The sequence below is a fragment of the Dipodomys merriami genome, unplaced genomic scaffold, assembly GCF_024711535.1.
Source record: "Dipodomys merriami isolate MVZ:Mamm:240054 unplaced genomic scaffold, mDipMer1.0.p SCAF_80, whole genome shotgun sequence".
Taxonomy (NCBI): domain Eukaryota; kingdom Metazoa; phylum Chordata; class Mammalia; order Rodentia; family Heteromyidae; genus Dipodomys; species Dipodomys merriami.
This window is the reverse complement of record NW_027206402.1, coordinates 5931757-5955307: the sequence shown is the minus strand read 5'-3', so window position 1 is coordinate 5955307 and position 23551 is coordinate 5931757.

The window sequence follows — 23551 nt, the reverse complement described above, 5'->3', positions numbered from 1 at the left end:
ACCCTCACTCTCAGCCTCACCCTAACCCTAACCCTAACCCTAATCCTATCCCTAGCCCTTACTCTCAGCCTAACCCTAACCCTAAACCTAACCCTCACCCTCACAATAAACCTAAGACTAACCATAAATATAACCCTAAACCTAACGCTAACACTCACCCTAACACTAACCATAACCCTAAACCTAAACCTAACCCTCACCTTCACCCTAGCCCTCACCCTAACACTAATCCTAACCCTAATCCTCGCCCTAACCCTAACCCTCACCGTCACCCTAAACCTGACCCACACCATAACACTCACACTAACCCTAACCCGAACCCGCGCTCTCACTCTTACCCGAACCCTCACAATAACCCACAACCTCACCCTAAACAACACCCTAAACCTGACCCTCATCCAAACCCTAACCCTAACCCTAACCCTCACCCTCACACTAACCCTCACCCTCACCGTCAACTGAACACTCACCCTAACCCTCATCCTCACCCTAAACATCACCCTAACCCTAACACTCACCCAACCCTAACCCTCATCCTCACCCTCACCCTCAGCCTAACCATAACACTAGCACTCAACCTCACCCTAATCCTAAACCTAACCCTAAACCTCAAATTCACCCTCACCCTCAACCACAGCCTAACCCCAACCCTAAACCTAACCCTAATACTAACCCTAACCCTAACCCTCAACCTCAACCTAACCCTAACAGCAATCTTAACCCTAATCCTCACCCTCACCCTCACACTAACCCTGACCCTAACCCTAACCCTCACTCTCACCCTAACCCTACCCCTCTGGCTAACCTTCATCTTAACCATAACCCTAACCCGAACCCTCACACTAACCCAAACCCTCAGCCTAACCCTAAGCCTCACTCCAACCCTAACCCTCACCCTCACCCTCAGCCTAACCATAACCCTAACCCTCACCCTAAACCTAACCCTCACCATAATCCTCACCCAAACACTAACCCTAACCCTAACCCTAACCCTAATACTAACCCTAACACTAAACCTAATCCTAAAAGTAACCCTAAACCTTACAATAACCCTAACCCTAACCCTCACCCTCACCCTAACCCTCACTCTATCCCTAACCCTACCAATCTCTCTAAACTTCATCCTAACCCTAACCCTATCCCTAACCCTCACCCTCACTCTAACCCAAACCCTCACCCTCACGCTAAACATCCTAAACCCAACCTTCACCCAAATCCTCACCTTAACACTTAACTAAATGAAAACCTCACCGTCACCCTCACCCTAACCCTAAGTCTAACCCTAACACTCACCCTCACCCTCAGCCTAACCCTAACCCTAAAACTTATACTAACCCTAACCCTCACCCTCAGCCACACCCTAACCCTAACCCTAACAGTAACCCTCACCCTAACCATAAACCTAAACCTAACCCTCACACTAAACCTAACCCTAACCCTAACCCTCACCCTCACCCTCACACTAACCATAACCCTCACCCTCACCCTCAGCCAAACCTTAACCCTAACCCCTACCCTCACCCTAACCCTAACTCTCACCCTCACACTCACCATCACCCTCAGCCTAACCCTAACACTAACCCTCACCCTAAACCTCACCCTCACCATAATCCTCACTCTAACCATAACCCTAACCATAACCATTAACCTAACCCGAATACTAAACCTAACCCTAACCCTCAACCTAAACTTAACTCTAATCCTTACAATAACCCTAACCCTAACCCTCACCCTCACCCTAACCCTCACTCTAACCCTAACCCTACCTCTCTGTCTAACCTTCATCCTAACCCTAACCCTAACCCTCGCCCTCACTCTTACCCATACACTCACCCTCACCCTAAACATCACCCTAAACCGAACCCTCACCCTAACCCTAACCTTAACCCTTACCTAACTGAAACCCTCACTGTCACCCTCACCCTAACCCTAAGCCTAACCCTATCCCTCACTCTCACCCTCACAATAACCCTAATCCTAACCCTAACTCTCACCCTAACCCTAACCCTAAACCTAAGCCAAACCCAAACTCTCACCCTAACCCTAGCTCTCACCTTCACCCTCAGCCTAACCCTAACCCTAACCCTCACCCTCAAAATCACCGTAACTCTAACCTTAACCCTAACCCTCACCCTGACCCTCACACTAACATTAACTCTAAACATAACCATAAACCTCACCCTCACCCTCACCTTAATTGTCAACCTAACCCTAAAAGTAACCCTGACCCTAATCCTAAACCTAACCCTCACCTCACCCTCACCCTAAATCTCACCCTCACCCTAACCCTAACCCTAACTCTAACCCTCACCCTAAACTTTACCCTCACCCTCAACCTCACCCTCACCCTTAGCCTAACCCTAACCCTAACCCGAATCCAAAACCTAAACCTGAACCTCACCATAACACTCCCCCTCATCCTAATCCTATACCTAACACTCACCTTCACCCTAACCGTAACCCTAAACCTAACCCTAACCCTTACCCTAACCCTAACCCTCACCCTTAACATCACCCTAACCCTAACCCTCTCCCTAACCCTAACCCAAACCCTAAACCTCACCTTATCCCTAAACCTAACCCTCACCCTAAACCTAACCTTCACACTAACCCTAAACCTCACCCTCATTTTAACCTCACGGCACCCGAACCCGGACACTCACCCTAACCCTAAATCTCACCCTAAACATCACCCTAACCCTAACCCTCAATCTAAACATATCCCTAACCCTTACCCTAACCCTCACACTAACATTGACCCTAACCCTAACCCTCACCCTCACCCTCAACCTTAATCTAACCATATCCCTAAACCTCACCCTAACCCTCACACTAAATTTCACCCTAACCCTAACCCTAACCCTCACTCTAACCCTAAAATTCAACCTAACCCTCACACTCACCCTCAACCTAACACTAACCCTAAACCTAAACCTCAGCCAAACCCTAACCCTAATGCTAACCCTAACCCCCACCCTCACCCAAATCCTCACCCTAACATTTACCCTCACCCTAAACCTAACCCTAACCCTAAACCTCACCCTAACCCTAACCCTCACCCTAACCCTAACCCTCACCCTAATCCTCACCCTATATATAAACCTAACCCTCTCCCTCAACCTCAACCTAACCCTCATCGTCACCCTAACCCTCACCATACCCCTAACTCTAACCCTCACACTGACCTTAACTCTCACCATAACCCTAAACCTAACTCTCACCCTCACCCTAGAACTCACCCTAAGCCTCAATCAAACCCTAACCCTCACATTCACACTAACCTTAATCCTAATCCAAACTCTCACACTCACCTTTACCTCACCCTAACCCTTACCCTCACACTAACTCTAACCCTCACCCTACACCTCAATCTAACTTTCACCCTCACCCTAATCCTAACCCTCACCCTAACTCTAACCCTAACATTCACACTAACATAAAACCCAACTCCTCAGCCTAAACCTCATCCTAACCCTAACCCTAACCCTAAACCTCACCCTAAACCTAACCCTAACCCTCACACTAACCTTCACCCTAACCCTCACCCTCAATTTTACCCTCAGCCTCAGCCTCACTCTAACGCTAACCCTAATCATAACCCTAACCCTCACACTCACCCTCTCCCTCAATCTAACCATATCCCGAAACCTCACCCTAACCTTCACACTAACCGTAATCCTCACCCTAACCCTAAGGCAACCCCTCAGCCTAAACCTCATCATAACCCTAACCCTAACCCTCACCCTACCTCTAACCCTCACCCTCAACCTTACCCTAACACTAAACCTATCCCTCACCCTAAACCTCACCCTAACCCTAACGGTAAACTTAAGCCTCAAACTAAACCTAACTCTAACCCTTACCTCACCCTAACCCTAACACTAAACCTAACCCTCACCCTAACACTCACCCTAACCATAACCCTAACCCTAACAATCACCCTCACACTAAACCTCAACTTCAGGTTAACCCTAACGCTAATTCTAACCCTCATCCTCACCCTCACCCTCACCCTAAACCTAACCTTAACCCTCACCCTCACCCTCACAATAACCCTAATCCAAACCCTAACCCTCACCCTAAACCTAACCCTAAAACTAACCCTATCCCTAACCCTAACCCTAACCCTAACATGCACCTTCAACCTAACCCTAATCCTAACCCTCACCCTATCCCTAATGCTTACCCTAAACCTAATACTAAACCTAACCCTCACCTTACCCTCACCCCAACCCTCACCCTCACACTAACCCTCACCCTAACCTTTTTCCTCAGCCTATCCCTAACCCTATCACTAAAACTCACACAAAGCCTCACCCTCACCCTCACCCTTAACCCCACCCTAACACTAACCCTCACCTTAACCCTAACCCTAACCCTCACTCTCACCCTAACCATAACCCTAATCCTCTCCCTAACCCTCACACTAGCCCTAAACCTAACCCTAAACATAACCCTTACCCTCACCCCCACCCTCACACTCACCCTAACCCTCACCCTAAGCCGAACCCTAAATCTAACCCTAATCCAAAATCTCACCCTAAACCTCACCATAACACTCACCCTCTCCCTAACCGTATCCCTAAACCTCACACAAAACCTAACCCTCAGCCGAACCCTAACCCTAACCCTCAACCTCACCTTAGCCTAATCCTAAACCTAACCCTAACCCTAATCCTATTCCTAAACCTAACCCTCACCCTCACCCTCACCCTAACCCTAAACTTAACCCTAACTATAACCCTCACACTCACACTCACCCTCACCCTAAAACTAAACCTAACCCTCACCCTAACCCTAACCCTAAACCTAAACCTCACCCTCACCCTAACCCTCACCCTAAATGTCACCCTATCACTAAAGCTAACCCTTTCCCTAATCCCAAATCTAACCGACACCTCACCCTCACCCTAATCCTCACCCTCACCCTAACCCTCACCCTAACTCTTTTCCTCACCCTATCCCTAACCCTAAAACTAACCCTCACACAAACCCTCAACCTCACCCTAACCATAACCCTAACCCTAAACCTCACACTAACCTTAACCTTCACCCTAGCCCTAACCCCAACCCTCTCCCAAACACTCACCTTAACCCTAAACCTTACCCTAATCCTCACGCTATACATAAACCTAACCCTAAGCCTCGCCCGCAAACTAACACAAAACCTAACGGAAACCCTAAGCCTCAAACTTAACCTCACTCTAACCCTTACCTCACCCTAACGCTAACCCTAACCCTAACCCTAACCCTCACCCTCAACTTCAGGCTAACCCTAACACTAACCCTAACCCTAAACCTAACCCTCATCCTCACCCTCACCCTCACCCAAAACCTAACCCTAACCCTCACCCTAACCCTCACCCTCACCCTAACCCTAACCATAACCCTAATCCTAACCCTAACCCTAACCCTAATCCTAACCCTCACCTTCACACTAACTCTAACCCTAACCCTCACCCTCACCCTCATCCTCAACGTCAGGCTAACCCTAACCCTAACCTGAATCCTAACATCATCCTCAACCTCACCCTCACCCAAAACCTAAACCTAACCCTCACCCTCACCCTCACCCACACACTAATCCTCACACTAACCCTTACCCTCACCCTAACCCTAACCCTCACCCATACCCTCACCCTCAGGCTAAACCTAACCCAAACCCTAATCCTAAACTTAACAGTCACCCTCAACCACACCCTAACACGTACCCTAAAACTGTCCCTCACCCTCGCTGTCACCCTCACCCTAACATTCACCCTCACACTAACCCTATCCCTAACCCTAACCCTGACCGTCACCCTAACCCTAAAATTCACCCTGAACCTAACCCTAACCATCACCCTCACCCTCACCCTAAGACTAACCCTAAACCTAACCCTCAGCCTATCTCTAACCCTAATGCTAACACTAAGCCTCACCAAAACCCTCACCCTAAACCTTACCCTCACTGTAACCCTAACTCTAACCCTAATCCTCACTCTATCTCCAAATATAACCCTGACACTCACCCTAGCCCTAACCCTAATCCTAACCCTCACCCTGACCCTCACCATAACCCTAACCGAAACCCTTACCCTCAGCCAAATCCTAACCCTACACCTCAGCCTAACCCTAACCCTAACAATAACACTAACCCTAATCCTCACCCTATCCCTAACCCTAACACAAACTCTCACCCTCACCCTCACCCTAGCACTCACCCTCACCCTAAATATAACCCTAACCTTCACCCTCACCCAACCTTAAAGCTAACCCTAAACCTCACTTTCACCCTAACCCTCACACTAACACTTACACTCAACCTAACCCTAACCCTCACCCTCACCCTAACCCTCATCCTAACCCTTACCCTCACCCTAACACTCACCCTAACCCTAACCCTAATCCTGACTCTAACCCTCACCCTAACCCTAACCATCACGCTCACCTTCACACGAACACTCACCATCAACCTAACCCTCAACCTAAACATCTCCTTAACACTAACCCTCACATTAAACCTCACCCTAACCCTAAACTTAACCCTAACCCTCACCCTAACCCTAACCGTCACTCTCACCCTAACACTCACACTCACCCTCACCCTCACCCTAAACCTCACCCTTAACATAAGCCTAAACTTAACCCTCTCCCTAACTCTAACCTAAACTCTAAACCTCACCCTATCCCTAAACCTAACCCTAAACATAAACGGAACCCTCATCCTAAACTCAATCCGAACACTCACCCTCACCCTCACCCTCAACCTATACATCACCCTCACCATAATCCTCACCCTAACCCTAACCCTAACCCTCACCCTCACCCTAAACCTCACCCTCACCAGAAACATCACCCTAACCCTAAACCTTACCCCAACCCTAACCCTCACCCTCACCCACACCCTCAGCCTAACCATAACCCTAGCCCTCATCCTCACTCTAATCCTAACCCTAAACCTAAACCTCACATTCACCCTCACCCTAACGCACAGCCTAACCCTAACCCTCACCCTAAACCTCACCCTCACCATAATCCTCAACCTAACCCTAACCCTAACCTTAAACCTAACCCTAACCCTAATACTAACCCTAACCCTCAACATAAACTTAACCCTAACCCTTACAATAACCCTAACCCTAAACCTCACCCGCACACTAACCCTAACCCTAACCTAACCCTCATTCTAACCCTAACATTATTCCTCTGTCTAACCTTAATCCTAACTCTAACCCTAACCCGAACCCTCACTCTAACCCAAACCCTCACCCTCACCCTAATCATCACCCTAAACATAACCGAACCCCTAACCCTAACCTTAACCCTTACCTAGCTGAAACACTCACTGTCAGCCTCACCGTAACCCTAAGGCTAACCCTAACCCTCACCCTTACCCTCACCCTCATCTCAGCCTAACCCTAACCCTAAACCTTAGACTAAACCTAACCCTCACCCTCAGCCTCACCCTAACCCTAACAGCAACCCTCACCCTAACCATAAACCTAACCCTAACCCTCACACTAAACCTAACCCTAACCCTAACTGTCACCTTAACCCTCACCCTAACCCTAAACCTCACCCTCACCCACACCCTCACCCTCAGCCTAACCCTAACCCTAATCCTAACCCCCACCCTCACACTCACCCTCACCCTCAGCCTAACCCTAACCTAACCCTCATATTCAGCCTCACCATGAATGTAATCCTAACCCTAACCCACACCCTCACACTAATCCAAACCCTAACCCTACACCTCACCCTCAACCTCATCTTCACCCTAACCCACACCCTCACCCTAACCGTAATCCTATCTCTAATGCTCACCCGAACGCTAGCCCTCACCCTCACCCTAACACTAACCCTAAAGCTGACCTTCAGCCTAATCCTAAACCTAACCCTAATGCTAACCCTAACACTCACCCTCACCCTACTCCTCAACATAACCCAACCCTTACCCTAACCCTCACCGTAACCCTAACTCTCACCCTGACCCTGACCCTCACCCTCACCCTCAACATAACCCTAACCTTAACCCTCTCCCTAACCCTAACCCAAACCCTAAACCTCTCCCTATCCCTAAACCTAACCCTAAACCTAAATGGAACCCTTATCCTAAACCCAACCCAAACACTAACCCTAACCCTCACCCTCACCCTAAACATCACCCTAACCCTAACACTCACCCTAATCCTCACCTTATACCTAACCCTAACCCTAATTCTCACACTCAACCTAAACCTCACCCTCACACTCACCCTCACACTAAACCTAGCCCTAACCCTAACCCTTATTCTAAAACTAACGCTCTCACTCACATTCATCCTAACTGGAACCCTAACCCTAACCCTCAAACCCATCCTCACCCTAACCCTAACCCTAACTCTATACCTCACCCTAACCCTAACCCTGATCCTAACCCTAACCTAAACCTCACCCTAACCTTCACCCTAACCCTAACCCTAACCCTCACCCTCACACTAACCCTAACCCTAATCCTAACCCTAAACCTCACCTTAACACTAAGCAAAACCCTAATCCTTATCCCAACACTAACCCTCACCCTAACTGTCACCCTATCCCTAAAGCTAACCCTAACCCCAATCCCAAACCTAACCCTCACCTCACCCTCACCCTAAACCTAACTCTAACTCTAAACCTCACCCTAACCCTAGCCCTCATCCTAACCCTAATCCTAACCCTCAGCCTCACACTAAACCTAACCCAGACCCTTAGCCTAACCCTCAACCTAAACCTAACCCTAACACTAACGCTAATCCTAGCCCTCACTTTCACCCTAAACCTCACCCTAACCCTTACCCTCACCCTAACCCTAACCCTCACACTAAAACTAACAGTCACAGTAACAGTAACCCTACACCTCACCCTAACCCTCACACTAACCTTCACACTAACCCTAACCCTAACCATAACCTTCACACTAACCCTAACCCTAAACATAAACTTAACCCTCACCCTCATCCTAACCCTACCCCTAACCCTAATTGTCATCCTATCCCTAAAGCTAACCCTAACCCTAATCCTAAACCTAACCCTCACCTCACCCTCACCCTAATCCTCACCCTCATCCTAGCCCTCATTCTAACCCTTTTCCTCAACCTATGCCTAAACCTAACACTAACCCTCACACAAACCCTCACCCTCACCCTAAACCTTACCTTCACCCTAACACTAACCCTAACCCTAAACCTCACACTAACCCTAAATCTCACCCTAAACCTCACCCTAACCCTCACCCTAAGCCTCACCCTATGCCTAACCCTAAACTTCACCCTCACCCAAACCCGAACCCTAATCCTAACCCCAACACTCTCCCTCACCTTCACCCTAACCCTCACCCTAACTGTCAACCTATCCCTAAAGCTAACCCTAACCCTAATCCTAAACGTAACCCTCACCTCACCCTCACCCTAATCCTCACACTCACCCTAACCCTCACACTAAACCTTTTCCTCACCCTATCCCTAATCCTAACACTAACCCTCACACAAACCCTAACCCTCACCCTAACCCTTTCCCTCACCCTAAACCTAACCCAAACACTAAACATCACACTAACCCTAACCCTCCCCATAACCCTAACCCTACCCCTCACCCTAACCATCAGCCTTATCCTAACCCCCACCCTAAACCTAACCCTAACTCTAACCCTCACCCTAAACCTTACCCTGACCCTCAACCTCACCCTAACCCTAAACCTAACAGTCAACCTCACCCTAACGCTAACCCTACCCTAACCATAACCCTCACCCTCACCCTAACCCTCACCCTCACCCAAATACTAACCCTCACCCTAACCCTCACACTTAAAATCACCCTAACCATAACCTTCTCCCTAACCCTAACCGAAACCCTAAACCTCACCCTATCCCTAAACCTAAACCTAACCCTAACCCGAACCCTCATCCTAAACCTGACCCTAACCCTCTCCTTAACCTTCACCCTAACCCTAATCCTAATACTCACCCTAACCCTAAACATCACCCTCACTTTCACCTTCACAGCACCCGAAAACGGACACTCACCCTAAACCTCAATCTCACCCTAAACAAAACCCTAACCCTCACCCTCAATCTAACCATATCCCTAAATCTCACCCTAACCCTCACACTAAACCTAATCCTCACACTAACCCTAACACAACCCCTCAGCCTAAACCTCATCCTAACCCTAACCCTAACCCTAAACCTCACCCTAAAACTAACACTAACTGTAACCCTAACCTTCACCCTAACCCTAACGCTTACCCTCACCCTCATTTTTACACTCAGCCTCAGCCTCACCCTAACCCTAACCCTCACACTAACCCTAAACCTCACCCTCACCCTCACCCTCAATCTAACCATAATTCTAAACGTTACCCTAACCCTCACACTAACCCTAATCCTCACACTAACCCTAACCCAACCCCTCAGCCTAAACCTCACCCTAACCCTAACACTAACACTCACCCTCACCCTCACACTCAAATTCAGGTTAACCCTAACGCTAACCTTAATTCTAACCCTAATCCTCACCCTCACCCTCACCATAAACTTAACCCTAACCCTCATCCTCACCCTCACAATAACCCTAATCCTAACCCTAACCCTCAACCTAACCCTAACACTAAACCTAACCCTAGCCCTCACCCTAAACCTAAACCTAACCCTCACACTCACACTAACCTTCACCCTGACCCTGAGCCTAACCCTCAACCTAAACCTCACAATAACACTAACGCTAACCCTAACCCGCAATTTCACCGTAAACCTTACACTAACCCTAACACTCACACTAAACCTAATAGTCACAGTATCCCTAAACCTACACCTCACCCTAACCCTCACCCTAACTCTCACACCCTCACACTAAACATAACCCTAAACATAACCCTAACTCTCACCCTCACCCTAACCCTAACCCTAACCCTAATTGTCAACCTATCCCTAAAGCTAACCCTAACTCTAATCCTAAACCTAACCATCACCGCACCCTAACCCTAATACTCACCCTCACCCTAAACCTTACCCTAACACTTTTCCTCACCCTATTCCTAACCCTAACACTAACCTTCTCACAAACCCTCACCCTCACGCTAAAGCTTAACCTCACTCTAACCATAAACCTAACCCTAAACCTCACACTAAACCTAAGCCTCACCCTAAACCTAACCCTAACACTCACCCTAACCCTAACCCTAACCCTCATCCTCTCCCTAACTGTTACCCTAACCCTAACACTAACCCTCACCCTAAAACTCACCCTAACACTCATGTTAACCCTAAACTTCATTCTCACCCTAACCCTCACCCAAAAACTTACCCTCACCCTAACCCTAACCCTCACACTAAACCTAACCCTCAGCCTAACCCTAACCCTACCCCTCACGCTAACCCTCACCCTAACCCTAATCCTACCCCTCACCCTAACCCTAACACAAACTCTCACCTTAACTTAAACCTAATCCTAACCCTAACCCTCCCCCTAATCCTAAAACTCACCCTAAAACTCACCCTCACCTTAATCCTCACCCTAACCCAACACTAACCCTAACACTCACCCAAACCTTAACACTAACCCTCACTCTCACACTCATATTAAACCTAACCCTAACAATATCCGTAACCCAAACCTTAGCCCTAACCATAAACCGAACCCTCACCCTCAACCTCACCCTAACCTTAACCCTAACACTAACTCTAAAAATAACCCTAACCCTAAACCTAACACTCACCCTCAGCCTAAACCTAACCCTAACCCTAACCCTCACCCTAACACTAACCCTAACCCTCACCCTCACCCTAACCCTAACCCTCACCCTAACCCTAACCCTAACCCTGAAACTAACGCTCACCCAAACCCTAAACTTCACCCTAACACTCAATCTCACCATAAACCTCACCATAACCCTTACCCTCACCCTAAGCCTCACACTAACCCTAATCCTCACACTAACCCTAAACCTAAACCAAAGCCTAACCCGCACCCAAATTCTCACCCTAACTCTAACCCTAACCCTAACCCTCACCCTCACCCTAAACCTACACCTAACCCTAACCCTCACCTTAATTCTAACCCTAAACCTCATGCTAACCCTCACCTTCACCCTCACCCTAACGCTCACCCTAACACATACTCTCAAACTAACCCTAACCATAACCCTAAGGCTCACACTAACCCTAATCCTCACCCGAATCCTAACCCTAACCCTAACCCTAACCCTCACCCTCAGCCTAGCCCTCACCCTCAACCTCACCCTCAACCTCAGCCTAACCCTAATCCTAATACTAACACTCACACTCATTCTAATTCTAAACCTTATTCTCTGCCTAACCCTAACCCTAAACCTAAACCTCATGCTAAAGGTAACACTCACCCTAACCCTAAACCTAACCAGATCCCTAACCCTCACCCACACCCTAACCCTAACTATCACCCTCACTCTAAACATCACCCTAACCCTAACCCTCACCCAAACCATAAGCCTAAACCTCACCCTAACCCTAACCCTCACAAATACCCTCACCCTCACCCTAAAACTAACCTAATATTTACCTAACCCAAAACCTCACCCTCATTCTCACCCTCACCCTAACCCTCACCCTTACCCTAGACCTCACCCTAACCCTAACCATAAACCTATCCCATCGCTCACCCTCACCCTCAACCTCACCCTAAGCCTAACCCTATCCCTAAACCTAATCCTAACCCTAAACCTCACCCTCACCCTCACATTCACCTTAACCCTAACCCTAAAGCTATACCTAACCCTCACCCTAACATTTACCCTAACCCTAACCCTCACCCTAACTCTAATTCTCACCCTAACCCTAACCCTCACCCTCACCCTAAACCTAACCCTATCCCTTACCCTAACGCTAATCCTAACCCTAACACTCACCCTAACCCAAACGCTAAACCTAAACCTCAGTCTCACCCTATCCCTCACCCTAACCCTTACACTCACCCTAACCCTAACCCTCACCCTAACCCTCAGCCTCACACTAAACATCACCCTAACTGTAACCCTCACCATAATCCTAACCCTAACACTCAGCCTAACCCTCACCCTCAAAAACATCCTCACCCTAAGCCTAACCCTAACCCTAATCCTAAACTTAAACCTCTCTCTCACCCTCACCATAACCCTAACACTAAACCTAACCCTAACCCTCACCCTCACCCTCACACTAACCCTAACCCTAACCCTAACAATAACACTCTCCCTCACACTAACCCTAACACAAACGCTAACAATAACCCTAACCCCAAACCTAAACCTAACCCTCACCCTCACCCTCACCTTCACCCTCACCCTAACCCTAACCCACACCCTAAACCAAACCCACACCCTAACCCTAACCTTCACCCTCACCCTAAACCTCACCCTAACCGTAAAACTAACCCTAAGCCTAAACCTCACCATCACCCTCCACAAACCATTACCCTAACGCTAATCCTCACCCTAACCCTCACCCTAAGCCTAAACCTAATGCTAACAATAAACCTAACCCTAAACCTAAACCTAACACTCACCCTCACCCTCACCTTCACCTTAACCCTAACCATAACAATAACCCTAACACTAAACTTAACCCTAAACCTCACCCTCACCATAACCCTAACCCTATTCTTAACACTCACCCAAATCCTAAGCCTAACCCTCACCCTCACCCTAACCCTAACCCTCACGCTAAACCTAACACTAACCCTCACCCTCAGACTAGCCCACACCCCTAACCCAAAAGCTAAGCTTAACCCTCACCCTCACCCTAACCCTAATTCTAACCCTAACCAACACCCTCACCGTGACCCTCACTCTAACCCTTAACCTCACCCTAAATCTAAACCTCACCCTAAACCTAACCCTAACACTTAACCTCTACCTCACCCTAAACCTCAGCCTTACCCTTACCTTCACCCTAACCCTAACACCATCCCTAACCCTAATCTTCACCCTCATCCTAACCCTAACCCTAACCCTCATCCTAAGCCTCACCTTTACCTTAACAATAATGCTAACCCTAATATTCAACCTCACCCTCACCCTCACGCTAAAACTTACGCTCAACATAACCCTAAACCTAACACTAACCCTAACCCTCAATGTCAACTTAACCATCACCCACACCCTAACCCTCAACCTCACCCTCACCCTAACACTAAACTTTACCCTCAACCAAATCCAAACCCTATCCCCAAACCATACACTATCCCTCATGCTAACCCTAACGCTAAACCTAAACCTCAATCTCACCCTATTCTCACCCAAACCCTTACCCTCACCCTAAACCTAACCTTAACCCTAACCCTCACCCCAACCCTCACACTAACCCTAATGCTAAACCTAAACCTCAACCTCAACCTAACCCTATCCCTAACCCTTACCCTCACCCTAAACCTAACCCTAACCCTAACAGTCAACCTAACCCTCACCCTAACTCTCATGCTTAACTTAGCCCTTACACTAACCCTAAACTTCACCATCATCCTCACCATAACACTCACCCTAACCATATCCCTAACACTAACAGTAATCCTAACCCTAAACCTAAGCCTCAGGCTAACCCTAACCCTATCACTCACCCTCAGGCTAACCCTCACACTTACCCTCACACACACCCTAGCCCTAACCCTCACACTAACCCTAACCCTCATCCTAACCCTAACCCAACACGTCAGCCTAATGCTCAACCTAACCCTAACCCTAAACCTAATCCTCACCCTATCCCTAAACCTAACCCAAACCCTAACTCTCAGCCTAGCCCTCAACCTAACCCTAAGACTAAGCCTAACCCTCACCCTTACCCTAAACCTATTCCTAACCCTAACCTTCAACCTCACCCTAACCCTCACCATAACCCTTACCCTCACCCTAAACCTAAACCTAACCCTCACCCTAAACCTCACCCTAACCCTAATCCTCACCCTAAACCTAACCCTAACCCTAACTCTAACACTAAAACTAACCCTAACCCAAGCCCCCACATTAAACCTAACCCTCACCCTCACCCTAACACTAGCCCTCAGCCTAAGCCTCATCCTAACAGTAAACCTAACCCTAACCTTCACCCTAACCCTAACCCTAAACCGAAACATCATCCTAATTCTAACCCTCACCCTCAGCCTCACCCTCACACTCACCCTCAGTCTAACCCTAACCCTAAACCTAATCCTAACTCTCACACTAACGCTAAAACTAACCCTCACCCTCAGCCTAACCCTCACACTAAGCCTAACCCTAACCCTAATGCTAACCGTAACCATCACCCTCACCGTAAACCTCACTCTAACCCTTAACCTGACCCTAACCTAAACCTCACACTAACCCTTACCCTAACCCTCACACTAACCCTAACGCTAAACCTAAACCTAAATTTACCCAAACCTCACCCTAACCCTTACCCCCACCCTAACCCTAAACCTAAACCGAACACTCACACACAAACTTAACCCTCAACCTAAGCTGAAACCTAACCCTCACCCTAAACCAACCCTATCCCTAAACCTCACCCTAACCCTAACACTCACCCTAACCCTCACCTTAACACTCACACTCACCCTAACCCTAACCCTAACGCTTAACCTCAACCTCACACTAAACCTCAACCTTACCCTTACCCTCACCCTAACCCTAACCCTATCCCTAACACTAATAATCACTCTCATCCTAACCCTAACCCTAACCCTCAACCTAAGCCTCACCCTTACCTTAATAATAATGCTAACCCTAATATTCACCCTTACCCTAACCCTCACGCAAAAAATTACGCTCACCATAACCCTAACCCTAACACTACCCTAACCCTAACTGTCACCCTAACCCTCACCCACACCCTAACCCTCAAACTCACCCTCACCCTAACACTAAAACTAACCCTCACCCTAATCCAAACCCTAACCCTAACGCTCACACTATCCCTCAGGCTAAACCTAACGCTAAACCTATAACTCAATCTCACCCTACTCTCACCCAAACCCTCACCCTCACCCTAACCCTAACCCTAACCCTCACCCTAAACCTAACCCTAAACCTAAGCCTCACCCTTACCCTCACACTCAACCTAAACCTCACCCTAGCACCCACCTAACTCTCACGCTAAACCTAACCCTCACCCTCACCTTAAACCTCACCCTCACCATCATCTTCACCCTAAGCCTAACCCTAACACTAAACCTAATCCGAAACCTAAAACTCTCCCTCACCCTCACCCTCACCCTAACCTTAACCCTAAACCTAACCCTCACCCTCATCCTCACCCTAACCCTAACAATAACCCTCATCCTCACCCAAACCCTAACCCTAACAATAACACTAACCCTAACCCTAATCCTCTCCCTCACCCTAACCCTCAACATAAATCAAACCCTAACCCTCAACATAACCCTAACCCTAACCCTCACCCTAAACCTAACCCTAAAACTAACTCTCACTCTAACACTCAAACTAAACCTAAACCTCACCCTAGCACTCACCCAACTCTCACGCTAAACCTAACCCTCACTCTCACCCTAAACCTCACCCTCACCATCATCCTCAACCTAAGCCTAACCCTAACCCTTAACCGAATCCTAAATCTAAAATTCTCCCTCACCCTCACCCTCACCCAAACCTTAACCCTAACTCTAAACCTCACACTCACGCTCACCCTAACCCTAACCCTAACCCTAACAATAACCCTCATCCTCACCCTAACCCTAACCTTAACAATAACCCTAACCCTAACTCTAACCCTTTCCCTCACCCTAAAACTAACCCTAATCCTAACCCTAACCCTCACCCAAACCCGAACCCTAATCCTCACCCGAACCCTAACCCTAAAACTAACTCTCACCCTCAGCATAGCCCTCACCCTAAGCCTAACCCACACCCTCACCCTAACCCTAATGCTAACCCTAACCTTCACATCACCGGAACCCTCACTCTAACCCTTAAAATCACCCTAAACCTAAACCTCAGCCTAATCCTAACCCTAACCCTCACCCCCACCTTAAACCTCAGCCTAACCTTTAGCCTCACCCTAACAATAACCCTATTCCTACCCGTAATCCTCACCCTCACCCTAAACCTAAACGTCACTTGAAGCCTCACCTTCACCTTAAGAGTAATGCTAAACCTAGCCTTTACACTCACCTTAACCCTCATTCTAAAACTTATGCTCATCCTAAACCTCACCCTCACCCTCTCCCTAACCCTCATCCTAACGCCAAGCCTCACCCTAAACCTCACCCTAGCACTAACCCTACCCCTAACCCTAACCCTCACCCTAACCTTTAACCTAACCCTAATCCTAACACTAACCCTAACCCTCACCGTCACCCTAACCCTCACCTTACCCTAACCCTTAACCTCACCATCACCCTAACACTAACCCTAACCCTCACCCTAATCCTAAGCTTAACCCTAACCCTCAACCTAACACTCACACTAACCTAACGCTAAACCTAAACCTCAATCTCACCCTAACCCTTACCCTCACCCTAACCCTAACCCTCACACTCAACCTAACCCTGACGTTAACCCTAACCCTACCCCTCACAATAACACTCACCCTAACCCAAAACCTAACCCTCACCCTAAACCGAACCCTAACCCTAACCCTCTCAACATAGCCCTTACCCTAACCCTAATTCTAACCCTCACCCTCACCCTAACCCTCATGCTCACCCTCAAACTAACCCTACCCCTAACCCGAAACTGAACCCTAAACCTCACCCTAAACCTAACCCTAACACTAACCGTCAACCTCAACCAAGGACGTACCCTAACCCTAATCCTAACCCTAAACCTCACACTCAACCTAACCCTCACCCTAACCCTAACCCTAACCCGAAACCTAACCCAAAACCTAACCCGAACCCTAACCCTCACCCTAAACCTAACCCTAAACCTAACCCTAAACCTTACCCTCAACCTAGCCCTTACCCTAACTCTAATCCTAACCCTCACCCTCACCCTAACCCTCACCCTAACACTCACGATGACCCTAACACTCACTCTCACCCTAACCCACACTAACCCTAACCCTCACCGTAACCCTAACCCTAAACCGAATCCTAAACCTAAACATTTGCCTCACCTTCACCTTAACCCTAACACTAACCCCAACCCTAGCCCTCACACTCACCCTAACCCTAATCTTAACCCTTAGAATTACCCTCACACTCACCCCAAACCTAACTGTATCGCTAACAATAACCCTAAACCTAACCCTAAAGCTAACCCTCACCCTCACCCTCACCCTAACCCTAACCCTAACAGTAACCCTAACAATAACCCTAACCCTAACCCTAACCCTAAACTTCACTCTCACCCTAACCATAACCCTAACCCTAACTCTCACCCAAACCCTAACCCTAACGGTCACCCACCCTAAACCTAACACTAACCCTCACCCTCAGACTAGCCCACACCCTAAACCTAACCCTAAGCCTCAAACTCACCCTCACCCTAAGCCTAATGCTAACCCTAACCTTCACCCAAACCCTAACCCTCGCTCTAACACTTAACCTTACGCTAACCCTATCCCTAACACTAACCTAAACCCTCACCCTAAACCTCACGCTAAACCTGACCCTAACCCTATCCCTCACCCTCACAGTAACCTTCACCCTATCCCTTAACCTCACCATCACTGTAAACCTAACACTCACACTAACCCTAACCCTCACCCTAATCCTAACCCTACCCCTCAGCCTAATCCTCATACTAACACTAAAACTCAACCTAAACCTCACCCTAAACCTAAACATCACCCTAACCTTAACCCTCACCCTCACCCTCATCCTCACCCTCAGACTAACCCTAACCCTAATCTTAATCCCTCCGCCTCCCCCTCACCCTTACCCTAACGCTCACCCTCACCCTAACCATAACCCTCACTCTAACACTAACCCACACCCTCACCCTAACCCACACCCTAACCCTAAGCCTCACACTCACACTAACCCTAATCCTACGCCTCACCCTAAACCTATCCCTAACAATAACCTTAACCTTAGCCATCACCCTAACCCTCAGGCCTATCCTAACCCTAACCCGACCCCTCACCCTCACGCTAACCCTCACCCTAAACCTTACACTCACCCTCAACCTAACCCTAACCCTCACACTCACACTAACCCTAAAAAACTCACCCTAACCCCAACCCTAACCCTCAGCCTAATCCACATCCTAACCCTAAACCTAAACCTAACCCTCGCCCTAAACCTAAAGGTCACCCCAACCCTAACCCTCACCCTCGCCCTCGCCCTCAGCCTAACCCTAACCTTAATCCTTATCCTAACCCTCAAACTCACCCTCACCCAAACCTAACCCTAACCCTCATCCTCACCTTCAACCTAACCCCAACCTTAACCCTAACCCTCACCCTAACCCTAATCATCACACTAACCCTCAGCATAACCCTCACCTCGCCCTAACCCTAACCCTCACCCTAAACCTCAACCTATCCCTAGCCCTCTCCCTAAACCTCATCCACACCTTAATCCTCACCCTAACTCTTAACCTCACCGTAAACCTAACCCTAACCCGAATCTTCACACTAACTCTAACCCTAACGCTAATCCTCACCCTAACCCTAATCCTCACCCTAACCCTAACCCTCACTCTAACCCTGACAATAACCCTCACCCTAATTCTAACCCTAACTCTCTCCCTGATGCTAACCCTAACCCTAACCCTAACGCTAACACTCACCCAAACCCTAACACTAACCCTCACCCAAACCCTAACCCTCAACCTAACCCTAAACGAACCCTACCCCTAACCCTATCCCTAACTCTAACCCTCATCCTGACCCCAGCCCTCACTTTAACCATAAACCTAACCCTAATCCTCACCCTAACTCTAAACTTATCCCTAACCCTCACCCTCACCCTAAATGTCACCCTGACCCTTAACATCACCCTAACCCAAACCCTAAACCTAACCTTCACACTAAACATAACCCACACCCTAACCCTAACCCTAACCTTTACCCTAAACCTTACCCTCACCCTCTACCTAACCCTAAACTTATCCCTAAAAATAATCCTATGACTAACCCTAAATCTAACCCTCACCCTCACCCTCACTCTAACCCTAACCCTAATCCTAACCATAACAATAACCTGAACCCTAACCCTAACTGTCACCCTAAACCTAACCCTAACCCCACCCATTAGCCTAATCCTCATCCTAAACCTCAAGTTAAACCTCACCCTAACTCTAAATGTCACCATAACCCTTACCCTCACCCTCACCCTCACCCTAATCTTAACCCTAACCTTAATCCTAAACCTTATCCACACTCTCACCCTCCCTGTAACCCTAACCCTAACCTTCATTCTCACCGTCACCCTAACCCTAACCTTATCCCTAACCCTCACCCTAAACATAACTCTCAACCTCACTCTCACCCCAAACCTAACCCTAACCCTCACCCAGCCCTCTCCCTCACCCTCACCCTAACCCGCATCCTAACCATAACCCTAACCCCAACCTTCACACTAACCCCCACCATAACCATAAACCTAACCGTAAACCTAACCCTAACCCTCACCCTAAACCTCACCCTAAACCTAACAATAACCCTAACCATCAGCCTCACCATAACCCTCACCCTCAGCCTAAACCTGACCCTAAACCTAATCCTAAACCTCAACCTCACCCTCACCCTCACCCTAATCCTAACCCTAACCCTCATGCTCAACCTCAACCTAACCCTAAAAATATCCCTAACCATAAACCTAACCCTAACCCTCACACTTACACATAACCTCACCCAAAACCTAACCCTGACACTCACCCTAACCCTAACCCTAAATCCTAAACCTAACACTAACCCTCACACTAAATCTCACCCTCACCCTAAACCTAACACTACTCCTCAGCCTAACCTTCATCCTAACCTTAAATCTAACCCTAACCCTAACCCTAAACATCACCATAACCCTATCCCTCACCCTCACCCTCTCCCTCACCCTCACCGTAACCCTAAACCTAACACTATCAATAACCCTCAACCTCACACTAACGATAAAAGTAACACTCACACTCACCCTAACCCTTAACCTCATGCTCACCCAAGGCTCAAACTAACCCTACACCTCAACCTAACACTAACACTAACCCTCACCCTCACCCTAACACTAAACCTCACCCTCACCATAACCCTAACACTAATCCTAACCCTAAACCTCATCTCACACACTCCCTAACACTCACCATCACCCTTACCCTCACCCTAACACTCACCCTCACCCTCACCCTCACCTTAACTCTAACCCTAAACCTAACCCTCACCCTAACACTAACCCTGACCCTAAATTTAACACTAACCCTCATCCTAACCCTAACCCTAACCCTAACACTCACCCTAACCATAACCCTAACCCTAATGCTAACCCTATCCCTCAGCTGTACAATAACGCTCACCCTAACCCTTACCCTCACCCTAACCCTAAACCTAAACCTAACACTCACCCTCATCCTAAATATCAACCTAACCTTAACCCTAACCACAATCCTAACCCTAACCCTCACCCTAACCCTCACCTTCACAATCACCCTCTCCGTAAACCTAACCCAAATCATAAACCTAATCCTAAACCTAACCCTCTCCCTCACCGTCACCCTCACCCTAACCCTAACCCTAACAATAACCCTCACCCTCACCCTATACCTAACCCTAACAATAATCCTAACACTAACCTTAACCCTCACCCTAAACCTAACCATCAGCCTAACGCTCACATTCAACCTATCCCTAAACCTAACCCTCAACCAAAACCTAACCCTAACCCTCAACCTAACCCTCACCCTCACCCTAACCCTACCCCTCAACCTACCCCTCATCCTAACCCTAAACCTAAACCTAACCCTCACACTAACCCTATCCCTAAAGGTCACAGTAACCCTAAACCTAATCCTCAACCTCACCCTCACCCTAACCCTATCCCTAACCCTCACCTTCACCCTCACCCTAAACCTAACCTCAAACTTAAGAATAATCCTCACCATCACCCTAACCCTAACACTAACAATAACCCTAACCCTCAACCCTAACCCTCACCCTCACCATCAACCTCAAGACAAACCTAACCCTAACCCTAAACCTAATCCTAAAACTGACCATCTCCCTCACGCTCACCCTAACCCTAACCCGAACCCGAACACTCACCCTGACCTCACCCCTAACCCTAACAATAACCCTCACTCTCACCCTAACCCTATCCCTAACAATAATCCGAACCCTAGCCCTAAGCCTAACCCTCACCCGAACCCGAACCCTCACCCGAACCCTAACCCTCACCGAAACACTAACCGTCAGCTTAAAACTCACTCTCACCCTAACCATAACCCTCACCCTAACCCTAAACATCACACTAACTCTAACCGTCATCCTAACCCTAACCGTACCCCTCAGTCTAACCCTCATCCTAACCCTATACCTAAATCTAAACCTAACCCTAACTCTAACCTTAAATGTCACCCTAACCCTAACCCTAACCCTCACACTCACACTCACCCGAACCCTAGTCCTAACCCTAATCCTAAACCTCACCCTCACCCTCACACTAACCATAACCCTAAACCTAACGCTCACCCTCACTCTCAACCTAATCCTATCTCTAACTCTCACCTTAACCCTAACCCTCACACTAACCCTCAACCTCACCCTCTCCCTAACCCTCATCCTTACGCTAACCTTCTCCCTAATCCTCACCCTCACCCTAAACCTCACCCTAATCCTTTCTCTCACCCGAAAGCTAACCTTCACCGTCACCCTAAACCTCACCGTCACTCTAACCCTCACCCACACCCTAACCCTCACACTAACCCGAACAATCACCCTCAGCCTCACCCTCAACCTCACACAAAATATCACCCTAACACTAAACCTCACCTTAACCCTAACCCTAACCCTCACCCTAAGCCTCACCCTAACCATCACCCTCACCCTAAACTTAAGCCTAAACCTAACCCTAATCGTAAACCTAACCCTCTCCCTCACCCTCACTGTAACCCTAATGCAAATCCTACCCCTAACCCTCACACTCACCCTCACCCTAATTCTAACCCTAACCCTAACCCTAACCCTACCCTCACCCTCACCCTAACCCTAACCCTAAACGTCACCCTCACCCTAACACTCACCCTAACACTGACGCTAAACGTAACCCTCTCTCTCACCCTAACACTCAGTCTAAACCGTACCCTAACCCTAACCCTAACACTCACCCTCACCCTCACCCTAACCCTTTCCATCACCCTCACCTTAACCCTAAACCTAACCCTAGCCCTGACCCTTAACCTCAACCTAACACAAACCCTCACCCTAACACTCAACCTAACACTCACCCTAAATGTAACACTCTTTCTCACCCTAAACCTCACCCTAAAACTTACCCTAACCGTAACCCTAACCCTCACTCTAATCCTAAACCTCAACCTAAACCTAACCCTTCCCCTCACCCGAACCCTCACCCTAATCCTAACCCTCATCCTAACCCAAACCCTAACCCTAACCCTAATCCTCACCATCACACATCCCTCACCCTAACCCTAACCCTAAACCTAACCCTA